The following is a 13,580-nucleotide window of genomic DNA, read 5'->3' as shown; positions in this document are numbered from 1 at the left end:
GAGGATAGCAAGGGATTAACACGTCGGTTTCTTGTGGGGAATGTGTACAAACTCTCGAGAGCGTCAAAACTAAGTACTTAGCCGTGTCCCCGGCAACGGACAATTTGAGCGACTAGATGTGGAGCTGTAAGGAAAGTCTCACTCATTCTAACTTCTTAAATAAAATGAATGGTTGAACAGGGTAGGGGCACTTGATGAATCCACATCAATGTGCTCTAGGATAATAGGAGCATGGGTGTGTGTCTACCCCGTGTCCAATAGTGATAAAATTCTATTTGATTAAAAGATAGGATTCAATAACTAAGCTTTTATGCAAATAGCTTGAACCCCTCTTTACCACATTATGCATATACTTGGTAGGTTCTGACATAACTCCTAGTGAATCTTGCCAATACATTCAATGTATTGACCCTAGTGGCTGCATCGTTTAATGATGCAGGAAGCTCCGACGACGAGTAAGAACTGCGTGGATGCGGAGATTGAGAAATTGCCGTTCGTTTGGTCGATGATGTACCTCGTCGGCGGCGGCGACTAAAAATGGGCGGCGGACAGTGGCGAGCTCCGGCAAGGAATCGTGGCAGCGTGGGCGCGGGACGAGCGAAAACGGAAGAGGGGAAAGACGAGGGGGAGCTCGGGTTTTATAATGATGCGCATGGAAAGCAGCGGGGGGCACGGGACCGACGAGCGCGGCGTCAGAGGCGAGATGCGCGTGCGCGGGGGTCACGCCGTGACGCACGGGCGCTTTCCCTGCGGGGAAGACGACCCTGATAGGGGGGCCCCGCCTGTCAGTAGCTCAGCGCGCGCGCGGGCTGGCGGCCTGCGGAGTGGCTGGGCTGGCCGTTTTCTTCTTTTTTTTCGTTCTTTCCTTCTTTTTTTTTTTTCTGTTTTTCTGTCGTCGCTCGGTGCTCCGACACCGGGGGCGTGCAGCCACGTCCCCCTTTTAGGTTCGGTGGGGGCGTCTAGGGCAGAGACCCGGTCATCGCCGGCACGGCCGATGAGGCCCTACGGGGCCGGTGAGACAAAGTGCTAAGAGTGCGCACTAGTGTAAGAACAAATGCACACCCGTTTTTTACCCAGGTTCGGGCTACTCGGAGGTGTAAAACCCTACGTCCTGCCTGTCTGAACTGATATTGATTGAGGATCAAACGTTTGCAAGTTTTTGCCCGGGCCAGTTCCCAGGTTTCCTATCAATGTCTAAGTACTCCTCACTACTCTCTGCTGGCTGTCTACTGGAACCAATTGACCAACTCGCCAACCTACCAACTGTCTGACCCGCGAACCCTCTAACCCCCTTGACCGTCGGCATCGGTCCTCCTTTTATACACAAGGGGATGCCACATGTGCCACGGTGCATGGGCTACAAGTGTCCAACGGGGAAGCACGCAACTCTCCCCGGTGAGCTGGTGGCACGCATGGGTGCTACCTCCGCTGCTAGGGGCCTAAGACCCTATGGTAGGATTGGACAATCACTGTTCCTTGGATCGGATGGGTAACTACCCGTCGGTCGGCTCGTTTACTGGGCCGCGTGCCTTACCCCTTGCCTTGGTGGGGCCGCGCGTTCCGCGCTCGCCACGCGCCCGCGCGGCGCTATCCACTGGGCCCCACGACCCGAGGCGGGGGCACGCGTCCGGGAGCCCCCAGTCCCCGCAAGTCGACCCGGGATGCACCCGGGCCCAGCGCACCCGGGAACCCCCTCCCGGGAAGCAACTTCCCAGGAGGTGCCCAAGCAGGAATATTCCCCGAAGCCCCGCTAGCCCCTTTCGGGCTGGTAGCTTGCCGGGAAGCACGTCGGCGCTCCCTGGGATGAGACCTTCCCGGGAACCCGGGGGAGGGGCCCACGCGTCGCGCAGCAGTGGTACCCCGGGTGCCACTGGGGCGAGAGTAGCCCTCGGGCGTGGGCCGGCATCACCTGTTCCTGGAAGTGTCTCCCTCTAGTCGGTTGCCGGGCTACGCCCTTAACCGACGCGTGGGCCCCAGATCAGTCACGGGCCCGCGTCCCTTCGCTGCCCCGTGTGCGGCGCCGTTAAAAGCGAAGCAGTGGGCGCGAGATTTCCGCCCTAACTCCCCCCCAAATAGGGTAGTTAAGGCCACTCCGCGCATTACTCCCAGTGATTAGGAGTTATCCCCGCGCACCCGTAGGGTACGGAACCGGCCGTTACCAAACGACCGGGCGTCATAAAGCCTCCACTGTTGCCAACAGGGGAACAACACTTTGCCCTTTCGCCTCCATCCTCTTCCGCATCTCGCATCCCTGCGCTCCTGCCAGCTTCCACCCTCGCTCCCCATGGCGCCCCCCATCACTAGGAAGGGGAAGGAGGTCCAGTCTTCGAAGAAGCCCGCGACCAGCAAGACCGAGGCGGCACTCAAAGCGGCCGCCGCCAAGGACCAGAAGAGGCGGGAGATGCGCGCCACAGTCGACTTCTTCCCCCCTGGCTATAACGGCGAGGCGCTGGGGAAGCTCCGGCACGCCGTCGCCTCCAATTTCAACGAGCACGGGGAAACGCGGATCTTCTCGGCGGGCATCGAACACCAGGACAACGACTTCCGGGTGTTCACGTGCTTCCTCCTCTGCGGCATGGTGCCGCCCTTCTCTCTGTTCTTCCACGCGCTGATGGAGTCCTATCAGTTGCGGGTGGCGCAGCTCCACCCCACCTCGCTCTTCCTCCTCGCCACCTTCCAGTTCCTCTGCGAGGCGTTCGTGGGGGTGATGCCGTCGGTGGGGCTCTTCCGCCATTACTTCTACCCGCGCATCGACAACGCGAAGGCGATGTCGTCGGGGGTGGTCTTCCGCGCCCGCGACCAGATGAAGTCGGAGTTCATCGTCCGGTCGGGGAAGAAGATCGAAAAAGAGTGGCGGGGCGACTGGTGCTGGGTCCGAGTGGAGGACCCCTAGGAGTTCATCCAGCCGCCGACGGAGTTGCCGGTGCCCTAGATCGGCTGGCAGGATAGGTACCACCGCGACGCCGACCTCCTCCCCATCGTGGAGAAGATCAAGGCGTTGTGGCTAGCGGGGCACACAGATGTCGACGTGGCACGCACCTTCGTCCATCGGCGCATAGCCCCGCTGCAGCTGCGTTCCCGGCCCGCGTGGATGTACACGGGCTTCGGGGACAGGACACGCCTCCAGGCGGACGGCGTGGACTTGGAGTCCCTCAGGACGTGGGTGAGGGTGATCTCCGGCGAGATCTTCCAGTCGACGGAGTTCCCGCCGGGGGTCTCCGCTCTCCATGCCGGCGTCAGGGCGCTCAACGACATCGTAGGCGCCTTCCCGCCCTGCAACGAGTGGGGCCTGATGGACGACAGCCCCACCCGCGTCCCGCATGCTCCCCCGCAAGCACCCCGCGCAAAGCAGGTGCTCGAGGAGAGCGAGGGCGGGTTCGAGCCCAGCGGGCCCTCCCTCCGGTCGCTGGACGACGAGGTGGGCCAGGTGGCCGCGCCCCCGGAAGTCGTCGCCGTGGAGGACGACGACGAGGAAAGCAGCGACAGCGCGCCCCTGATCGTGAGAAGGTTGAGGGCGTTCGCGGCGGCCGCAGCCACTTCCTCAACAGCGACGTCCGCCCCGGCGGCGGCCACCAACCTGGCGGCGGCCGCCGCTCCTGGGGCGCCCGTTGGTACCCCGACGGCATCCGCGGCAAGAGAGGCCGCGAGTGCCTCGGCGGAGGCCCCTGCCTTGGCAGCGGCCGCCAGCTCCGCGGCGGGAACCGGTCCCGGTGTGCCCGCTGGTACCCCGGCAATGCCAGCACCTGCGGGGGTCACCGGCGCCCTGGCGACGGCCTTCGCTCCGGTAGCGGGGGCCTCCGCGAGCTTGGCGCCCGGCGTCGCGGCGGCATTGCCATCGACACCCGGAGCTCTCCGGGTCACGACGACACCACGGGCGCCCACGGCGCCGCCCGCTCGGGGGGTCTTCCGGGGCTTCGCGCTCCGGCACAACCCTCCGAAGTCCTCCTCGCCGGCGGGCGCCAGCAAGAGGGCGAGGAGCGATTCCCCGCCTGGCACGCCAAGCAAGAGGACGCGCGCTGATGCTGGTGGCGCCACCGATCTAGCTGCCTCGGGGGCTGGCGTCGGCGTGGGCGCGTCCCTTGGCGACCCAGCCCCAGCAGAGATAGGGTCGGCACCTGGTATGTCTTCGTTGATTCTCTGCAACTGCAATTCCTGTTAGCCAAATTCACGAACATACCTTCTCTTTCTGCAGCGAGCGGCAGCTCGCCCGTGGCAAGACCCAAATCTAAGTAATACCATAGTATTAACAATTCCAGTTCTAAAGCCTAAGGTTAAGGCTAGTGTGGCTAAGTCTGAAAAATTCAGAAATATGCTACTGTTAACAGATAGCAACTAGGATTGACAGGTAATAGGTGCTAAAGTACAGAACATGACATGAAACCTATGCTACAGTATAGTTCTAGGGTTGTACTAACTAACGCTACAGGTTTCAGGTCAATTGGATAAACATGTCAAAAGTTACTGGCTTGCAAAGGTGGCTAGTCAGATTCTGACAGACAAAGAATACTAGCTTCTACTGAAAAGCTACCGGTGCTAAACTATTTCAATGACAGAGAACTAAACAAAGAAATCCAAGAATATGATCTACTCTTTCAAATGGCACTGGTTTGTGACAGACAAAGAATACTAGCTTCTAATTATGGAGCTATGAGGCAGTAGCTATGAACAGGTGAATGTGGCTACTCTAAAACAGAACATAATAGGATATGAACTTCTACCATCGTGCTGCTAGTGAAGGTGGAGTTGAAATGGTCCAACTAGGAAATGGATGTGAAGGGGTGTTCCTATAGTTCAATCTACTGAAAGAAACAACTAAAATTATGCTACGGACAACAACGGGAACTACTGCGAATAAGGCTACCCACTAAGAATGGTGCTGCAACTTTGTGCCGCGGCAGAGATACGGCAGAGAAACTGATTAGAATACCATTTTGCGACGACAATGCAAAGCACGAGATGAACCATCTACGGCTAATGTCTACAAAGAAATTGTAGAGGAACATTCACTCTACACAATGGTGCAATCTAGAGCACATAATGATCATTGGTTTGATAGCAAACAATGCCTAAACAGAGCTAACCGAAAAACAAAAGCTGCAGTGAACTTGAACAAGTTCATACCCAAATCTTCCCGGAGATGAACAGAATCGAAGAAGGGTTGGGGGAGATTCACGGCGTCACGGGGAGTCCAACGGTGCAAGCGGCTCGGTGAACGGGGCAGCGCAGCTCCGGCAATTTCTCGCCGGAGTTGGGCGGCGGCGGCGGCGGTTTTGGCCGGAGTTTGGGGGCGCGTGGGCGGCACAGAGCGTGGGCGGGCGAGGGAGTGCGCGAGAGGGGGCGCGGGGTGCTTTATAGGGCTCGGGGCGCGTGGGCGGGGGTGCCGGCGGTGGCCGCGCGACGTGGGGTCGTGGCGCGCGCGGCGACAGGGGTTGTGCGGGCGCGGGCGTGCGCGAGCGCACGCGGGCGGGCGGCCGGCGCGGGCGGGCACGGGCGCGCGTGGCGAGCAGCCAGCGCGGGCAGGCGGGCAGGCGAGCGCGGGTGGCGGCGGGGCGCGGCACCGGCGGCGGTTGGAGACGGCGGAGGTGAGGGATGACAGGTGGGCCCCACCTATCAGAGAGAGAGAGAGAGCCTGAAAGCGTATTCTCCCGAGAATACGTTTTCCGCAGACTGAAAGCGTATTCCCCCGAGAATACGTTTTCCTATGGAGAAAGCGTATTTTCAAAGAAAAAGAATAAAAGAAAAAGATTATAAAATACTTTTCAGGATCTATAATTCACCTGAAATTCCATTTAAATCATTTAAACTATCAAATGGCTTCAGAAAAATTCCCAAAAATTCTGTAAAATAATATATTTCATTTAGAGTCCAGTAAAATTATTCTCACTCAAAAATAAATTTGTAAAAATAGTTTTAATGTTTCTAAGCTTTAAATAAATCCAAATAAAATCCTAGAATGCATTTTTAGACTCTAGAAAAATCTCAAATCAATTTCTAACAACCTATCACGTTCCAAAACACCATTTCAAACACTTTAAATAATGCATCATAACAAACACCTATATTTTAAGATATGATTAAGGTGATATGCATAAGAAATGTAAAGGTGCGAACATCCGAATTTGAAAAATTTGGGATGTTACACTCAAAGGGAATGCGGCCGGGTCCCTATGATAGTGCACCCGTCGGCACAAGGCACGGATGGCATGCACTACCATAGAGTCTCCGCGGTAGCCCCAGCTCCTTGCGGAGGTGTCCTACGGAGGGGGGGGGGGGGCGACAAGGGCACTGTGGCAATGCACCCCGTCGGCACCGGACGCTGATGGGATGCATGTTGGGGAACGCGGTACGCTACGCTAGCACAAAATAAAATTTCTACCGCTTCCGCCCGGAACAATGCTGTAGATAATGGATCACGAGATTACCACTAGACGCGCAGACCCGTAGCGGAAGTAGAGTCGATGTAGCGCGTCGATGCCGAGTAGTCGAACAGCCTGCTCCTCCTCGCCGTTCTCACGAACAGTTCGTCCAAGCGCCGCAGGTGCAGCGCCTCCGAGGTATCCACACGTACAGGTAGAAACTCCGTGTGGCGGACTGCTAGATCCGATCGCAAGGCTTTGGGCGTGGAGGTGTGACGGCCGAGTCTAACTCGCGTCTGGATTGGTGTAACCCTAGACGGGTTGGTCTCCTCCAGTTATATAGACGTCCCTAGTGGGCTCAACACTTGAGGCCCGTTAGGAGTCTAAGCCCGATACGAGTTGGATCCGATCCAACTCGGTTCCCACCCCTTAAGCGTGTGACCCTTCAGGTTCGCGGTCAGTCGGACACGACTACGAGCTCGGACTGCGGGCCCGAGTAACACCTTACTCGTCCACTGGCACCGACTCAAGTCGATAGTTGGTAGCGGCGCCTAGCAGCACATGCCAACTCCCAAGTAACCACAAGGTATATTGACGAACCATACAATGTGTCATATGCAACATTCCTTTTGCCTCACGATATGTGTGTCGAGCTCAAGGCGAGTGCTTGTCATCCTTGTGGATAGCTCGAGTCTCTTCTCGTTCCTGTGATACAGATTCCTGAATGGTTTAACACTTAACCCAAGTCGCATGGCCATGCTTTTCGAATCTGATCACTCGAGAGGGCCCAGAGATATCTCTCTGAACAGGAGGGGCAAATCCCATCTTGTTCAACCATGACTCGCAGCATGCTTCTCAGCAAACCCGAAAGCTACCTTTATAACCACCCAGTTACGGAGTAGCGTTTGGTAACCCCTAAGTAGGCCGATTCACATCCCAAGCTCATGCGATGACCTCAGGTCTAGGACTGGCATATACATCGTACTTGAGACTAACAAATGACAATCATCTCGTTGTGTCTCAGTGCAGGTCTGTCCGACTCAACAATCTCATTGTCGAGTCCATGCTATCAGTCGGCAACACCTTGCTCTATGACTTGTGAAACATAGTCATCATACTGATTCACATTGCCTCAATGACTAGGGACCATTAGAACAACATCATAGAATACATAGTCTCACAAACAAATCACGTATTTATTGATACATATCAGTGATGATGTTCAAGGACAATAACAATAACTCATGAATACATAGGAAATAACATCATCACATGATTGCCTCTAGGGCATATCTCCAACAGTCTCCCACTTGCACTAGAGTCAATCATCCAAGTATCGCATACCCATGGCTCGTGTGTGCGCCTCATGCTTTGGCTGCGGGAGAGGCTTTGTCAACGGATCGGCAATATTGAGATCCGTGTGTACCTTGCATATCTTAACGTCACCTCTCTCCACGAATTCCCGTATGAGATGGTAACGCTTGAGTTTGTGTTTGGATTTTTGGTGATGTCGTGGTTCTTTGGCTTGTGCAATAGCACCACTGTTGTCACAGTATAGGTCCATGGGATTGGACGCGCCCTGAACCACTCCAAGCTCAGAAACAAACTTTCTGATCCAAACACCTTCTTTCGCGGCTTCCGAAGCCGCGATATACTCAGCTTCTGTTGTAGAGTCGGCCACCGTTTCTTGCTTAGAGCTCTTCCAGCTCACCGCACCTCCGTTCAAGACGAACACGTATCCAGATTGTGATCGATAATCGTCCTTGTCGGTTTGGAAACTAGCATCGGTGTAACCCTTTACAACGAGCTCATCCTCACCACCGTAAACCAAAAACATATCCTTAGTCCTTCTCAAGTACTTAAGGATATTCTTCACCGCTGTCCAATGACTCTCACCGGGGTCAGCCTGATACCTGCTCGTAACACTTAGAGCATAGGAAACATCCGGTCGAGTACATAACATGGCGTACATGATGGATCCGACCGCCGAAGCATACGGAATCGCACTCATCCGACTTCGCTCATCAGAAGTCGAAGGACTCTGAGTCTTGCTTAGACTTATACCATGCGACATGGGCAAGAACCCTTTCTTTGCGTCATTCATGTTGAACCTCTTCAACACTTTGTCAACATATGTACTCTGGCTTAAACCTATAAGCCTCCTTGATCTATCTCTATAGATCCTGATTCCCAAAATATAAGCCGCTTCTCCCAAGTCCTTCATTGAAAAACTTTTCTTCAATGAGTCCTTGGCGGCTTCTAGCATCGGAATGTCATTTCCAATCAATAATATGTCATCCACATATAAGATTAGAAATACGACTGAGTTTGCACTAAACTTCTTGTATACACAAGGTTCTTCTTCATTTTTGATGAAGCCAAACCCTTTGACTACTTCATCAAAACGAATGTTCCAGCTCTGAGATGCTTGCTTCAATCCATAGATGGATTTCTGAAGTTTGCATATTTTTCCAGCATTCTTTGGATCGACAAAACCCTCGGGTTGTATCATATACACGTCCTCGGTTAAATTTCCGTTAAGGAAAGCCGTTTTGACATCCATTTGCCATATCTCGTAGTCAACATATGCAGCAATAGCTAGAATGATCCGAACTGATTTAAGCATCGCTACCGGCGAGAAAGTCTCGTCGTAGTCAATTCCTTGAACTTGTCGAAAACCCTTTGCGACAAGTCGAGCTTTATGGATTTGAACATTTCCATCCATATCAGTTTTCCTTTTAAATATCCATTTGCACTCGATGGTTTTCACACCTTCTGGCGGATCTACCAAGTTCCAAACTCGGTTTTCATCCATGGACTTTAATTCGGATCTCATGGCCTCAAGCCATAACTCGGACTCTGGACCCACCATCGCTTCTGCATACGTAGTCGGCTCGTCATTGTCTAACAAGAACACATTGCGTACATTACGCAGTCTTTCCGACCTTCGTGGATATGGTGCTGTATTGGCCGTGGGTACGACGACTGGCTCAGTCACTCGGACATCACCTGTCGAGTTATCCCCTACTGGCTCATCTCGAACTTCTTCGAGTTGCACTGACCTCCCACTTGCCTCCCGACTGAGAAACTCTTTCTCAAGGAAGACACCGTTTCGAGCGACAAACACTTTGCCCTCTGCCCGGTTGTAGAAGTAATATCCTAAGGTTTCCCTTGGATATCCCACGAATATGCACTTGTCCGATTTGGGAGTGAGCTTGTCTGACTGAAGTCGTTTGACAAATACATCACAACCCCAAATCTTTAGAAAAGACAAACTGGGACGCTTTCCAGTCCATATCTCATATGGTGTCTTATCTACGGACTTGGATGGTACTCTGTTTAGTGTGAACGCTGCAGTTTCTAGAGCATAACCCCAAAATGACAAGGGAAGATCTGACTGACTCATCATCGACCGAACCATATCCAACAAGGTCCGGTTCCGCCTTTCCGACACACCGTTTCTCTGTGGTGTACCTGGCGGTGTGAGCTGTGGAACAATTCCACAACTCTTCAGATGATCGTCGAACTCGTGACTCAAGTACTCGCCTCCACGATCAGATCGTAGAAGCTTTATTTTCTTGCCATGTTGGTTCTCTACTTCATTCTGGAACTCGTTAAACTTTTCAAAGGTTTCCGACTTATGTTTCATTAAGTAGACATATCCATATCTACTCAAATCATCAGTGAATGTTATGAAGTATTGATAACCTCCTCTAGCTGTCGTGCTCATTGGCCCACACACATCAGTATGTATGAGTTCCAACAAGTCGGTCGCCCTCTCGCAACTCTTTGCAAAAGGCGACTTGGTCATCTTGCCTAGTAGACAAGACTCGCATGTCTCGAATGATTCATAATCAAACGAAGTTAAAAGTCCATCTCCATGGAGCTTCTTCATGCGTTTGTCACTTATGTGACCCAAACGACAATGCCAAAAATAGGTTTGATTCAGATCGTTAGGCTTGCGCCTCTTGACTTTAATGTTATAGACAGATTCTCCTTCAAGATTAAGGATGAATAACCCGTTCGCAACAGGTGCAGAGCCGTAAAACATATCCTTCAAATAAAAAGAACAACCATTGCCCTTAATATTGAATTCATAACCATGACTCAACAACTTTGAGACAGATATAATGTTTCGACTTAAAGCAGGAACATAATAACAATTATTTAATTCCATAACAAATCCAGAAGGTAAATGAAGTTGCATAGTCCCGGCGGCCAACGCTGCAACTCTTGCTTTATTGCCAACCCTTATGTCAACCTCTCCACTTGCGACGCTCCTAGTCCTTGCCAGCCCCTGCATCGAGTTGCAAATGTGAACAACCGATCCGGTATCCAATACCCAAGAGCTGTTAGGTGCATCAGCAAGATAAATGTCTATAACACATACAACAATCGTACCTGAAGTAGAAGTCACACTTCCACCCTTCTTTGCCACGTGGGCCTGGTACTTGCTGCAGTTCCTCTTCCAATGACCGGTGCCTTTGCAGAAAAAGCATATGGTCTCTGAGTCCGGTCCAGCCTAAGGCGCAGCAGGGGCAGGGGTCGGGATCACATCCTTAGCCTTTCCTTTCTTTGCCTTCTTCTTAGCCCAAGAATTCTTCTTGAACTTTGGCTTTCCCTGTACCAGCAACACTTGCTTGGTATTTTTCTTGATATCCTCCTCAGCTGTTTTAAGCATCCCATGCAATTCAGTGACTTTCTTTTCCATGCCATGCATATGGTAGTTCTGAACGAACTGCGCATAGCTCGGCGGAAGAGATGCCAGAATTGTATCCGTGGCCAACTCTTGGCTCAGCGGAAAGCCCAGCTTCTCCAAGCTTTGCGTGTAACCAACCAACTTGATTACATGCGGGCTCAAGGGTTCGCCTTCTTTCAGCTTAGTCTCCAGGAAGGACCTCCAGACATTAAATCTTTTGGTCCTAGCCTGAGTCTGAAACATGCCTTTGAGAGTCTCGATCATATCGAAAGCCTCAACATTCTCAAACTGCTGCTGTAGTTCGGGTTCCATGTAGGCAAGCATCAGACAGCTGATCTCAATCGACTCATCACATGAGCGTTGATAGGCGTTTCTAACAGCAGCAGTGGCATTATCAGCCGGCTCCTCTGGAAGTGGGTTCTCTATGACATGTTCTTTCTTATCGTGCCTGAGAACGATTCTCAGGTTCCGATACCAATTGGTGAAGTTAGTTCCATTTAGTTTATCTTTCTCAAGAATAGATCTCAAAGCAAAACTGGACAATTGAGGTGGTGCCATTGATCTACAACAGAAAATGCAAAAACACTAAGACAAGTATTCATGAAGAGTAATTCATATTAAACACTTTAATAGAAATATACTCCCACTAAAATCAACATCCCTCCATTGATCATTAGTGATTTAAGATCCAAGATCAACCAATCGTCTAGTGAGCTTTAGCATCACTGCTAGCCGATTGAATCACTCGGTAGGCAACTCTTGCCAATCGTATCTCTATACGACTCTTGTTAGTCGGTAGGCAACACTTGCCCCGGCTCCGACTCCTTTCACCGCGAGGCCCAAAACCGTTTTGATAGCCCCGTCAAGTTAACCAAAGCTTCGCATGTAAGTGTGAAGCGACCGCCCCCGTAAAAGGGTTCGATCTCTGTGCTTTAGTGCTAGTCCCTGGATCGACTCTTAGCACACACAGTTTTAAGATGTAATATCATAGAACAAAGGTCTCAATATTACAACGTATCATCCAGAATATAAAAGGGTACTTACAACTCGCATAACCTCACGGGTTAGCTAGAAATAAAACAATTGTTTAGCAGCGGAAAAACGGAAGATACAAGGGCACATCAACACCACGGTGAGAGCGTGTTGGAATGTAGGCCCGCAACCCAAACATGCAGAACGTACAACTTACTCGTTGTCGGAGCTTCCTGCATCATCAAACGATGCAGCCACTAGGGTCAATACATTGATTGTATTGGCAAGATTCACTAGGAGCTATACCAGAGCCTACCAAATATATGCATAATGTGGTAAAGTGGGGTTCAAGCTATTTGCATAAAAGCTTAGTTATTGAATCCTATCTTTTAATCAAATAGAATTTTATCACTATTGGACACGGGGTAGACACACCCATGCTCCTATTATCCTAGAGCACATTGATGTGGATTCATCAAGTGCCCCTACCCTGTTCAACCATTCATTTTATTTAAGAAGTTAGAATGAGTGAGACTTTCCTTACAGCTCCACGTCTAGTCGCTCAAATTGTCCGTTGCCGGGGACACGGCTAAGTACTTAGTTTTGACGCTCTCAAGAGTTTGTACACATTCCCCACAAGAAACCGACGTGTTAATCCCTTGCTGTCCTCAGGGTAGAGTAGCAACGGCATCGATTACGAGATTTTCAGAGGTAATTCCCTAAACCACGAGAGAATCACGCTCCCCCTACACGGCTACCTCAGTACAATTCCTCGGGTCTAGGTTCATACAACTTACTCTTGTCTCGCCAGAGCCCATATAGCATTGTGGTTGTACTAGAAGCTTCTAAATAGGAAACTAGTCCAGTCTCGGTTACCCCAGGTGGCATTCCACATTTGCAACGTAGGCGCTCCCCGAATCCACGGGAGAGACGTCCATGGACGATCCATTCTTGAATCCACAGGAACTCGACTCAGAGGGACCCATAGAAATGGACCTGACGCCGCTAATCCTCAAAATCTTCAAAGCTGCCCACCCAGGACGGTTTATTTAATTAATTGTTTTGCCTTACATCTAACAAAATCATTTCATATCGCCAAAGGCATAACAATAAATAATGTAGTTATTTCCCCCACGATACTACCATAGCCTAGCATTCAACTACAATCGAAGGCAATTTTGGTAGCAAGGTAATGGCGAGGGTAAACTATACTACCTGGGATTCATAGCTAGCATAGAAGTACGAATAATATTCCTGATGCATCTAATAAAACATCTAGTGCATAGTAAAAATATTTAGGAGAATGATCAAAGTGAACTTGCCTTGTCCAAGGTTGTGGTAGTTCTCGCACTCTTCGCAACAACAATGATTACACTCCACACAATCTAAAATAAAAGGAACACACACAATAAACACAACATTCAATACAAAAACCATGCCCTGATGCATATGCTATGCTGATGCACACAAAGGTTACTTCTAAGATAAGAAGCTTCGTTTCTGTTTTGGAAAAGTTTTTCAAATGGTTTGGACCGATTATACAACATCAAAGT

This window comes from Brachypodium distachyon, chromosome 3, assembly GCF_000005505.3.
Source record: "Brachypodium distachyon strain Bd21 chromosome 3, Brachypodium_distachyon_v3.0, whole genome shotgun sequence".
Classification (NCBI taxonomy): Eukaryota; Viridiplantae; Streptophyta; class Magnoliopsida; order Poales; family Poaceae; genus Brachypodium; species Brachypodium distachyon.
This window is presented reverse-complemented; position numbering follows the sequence as displayed.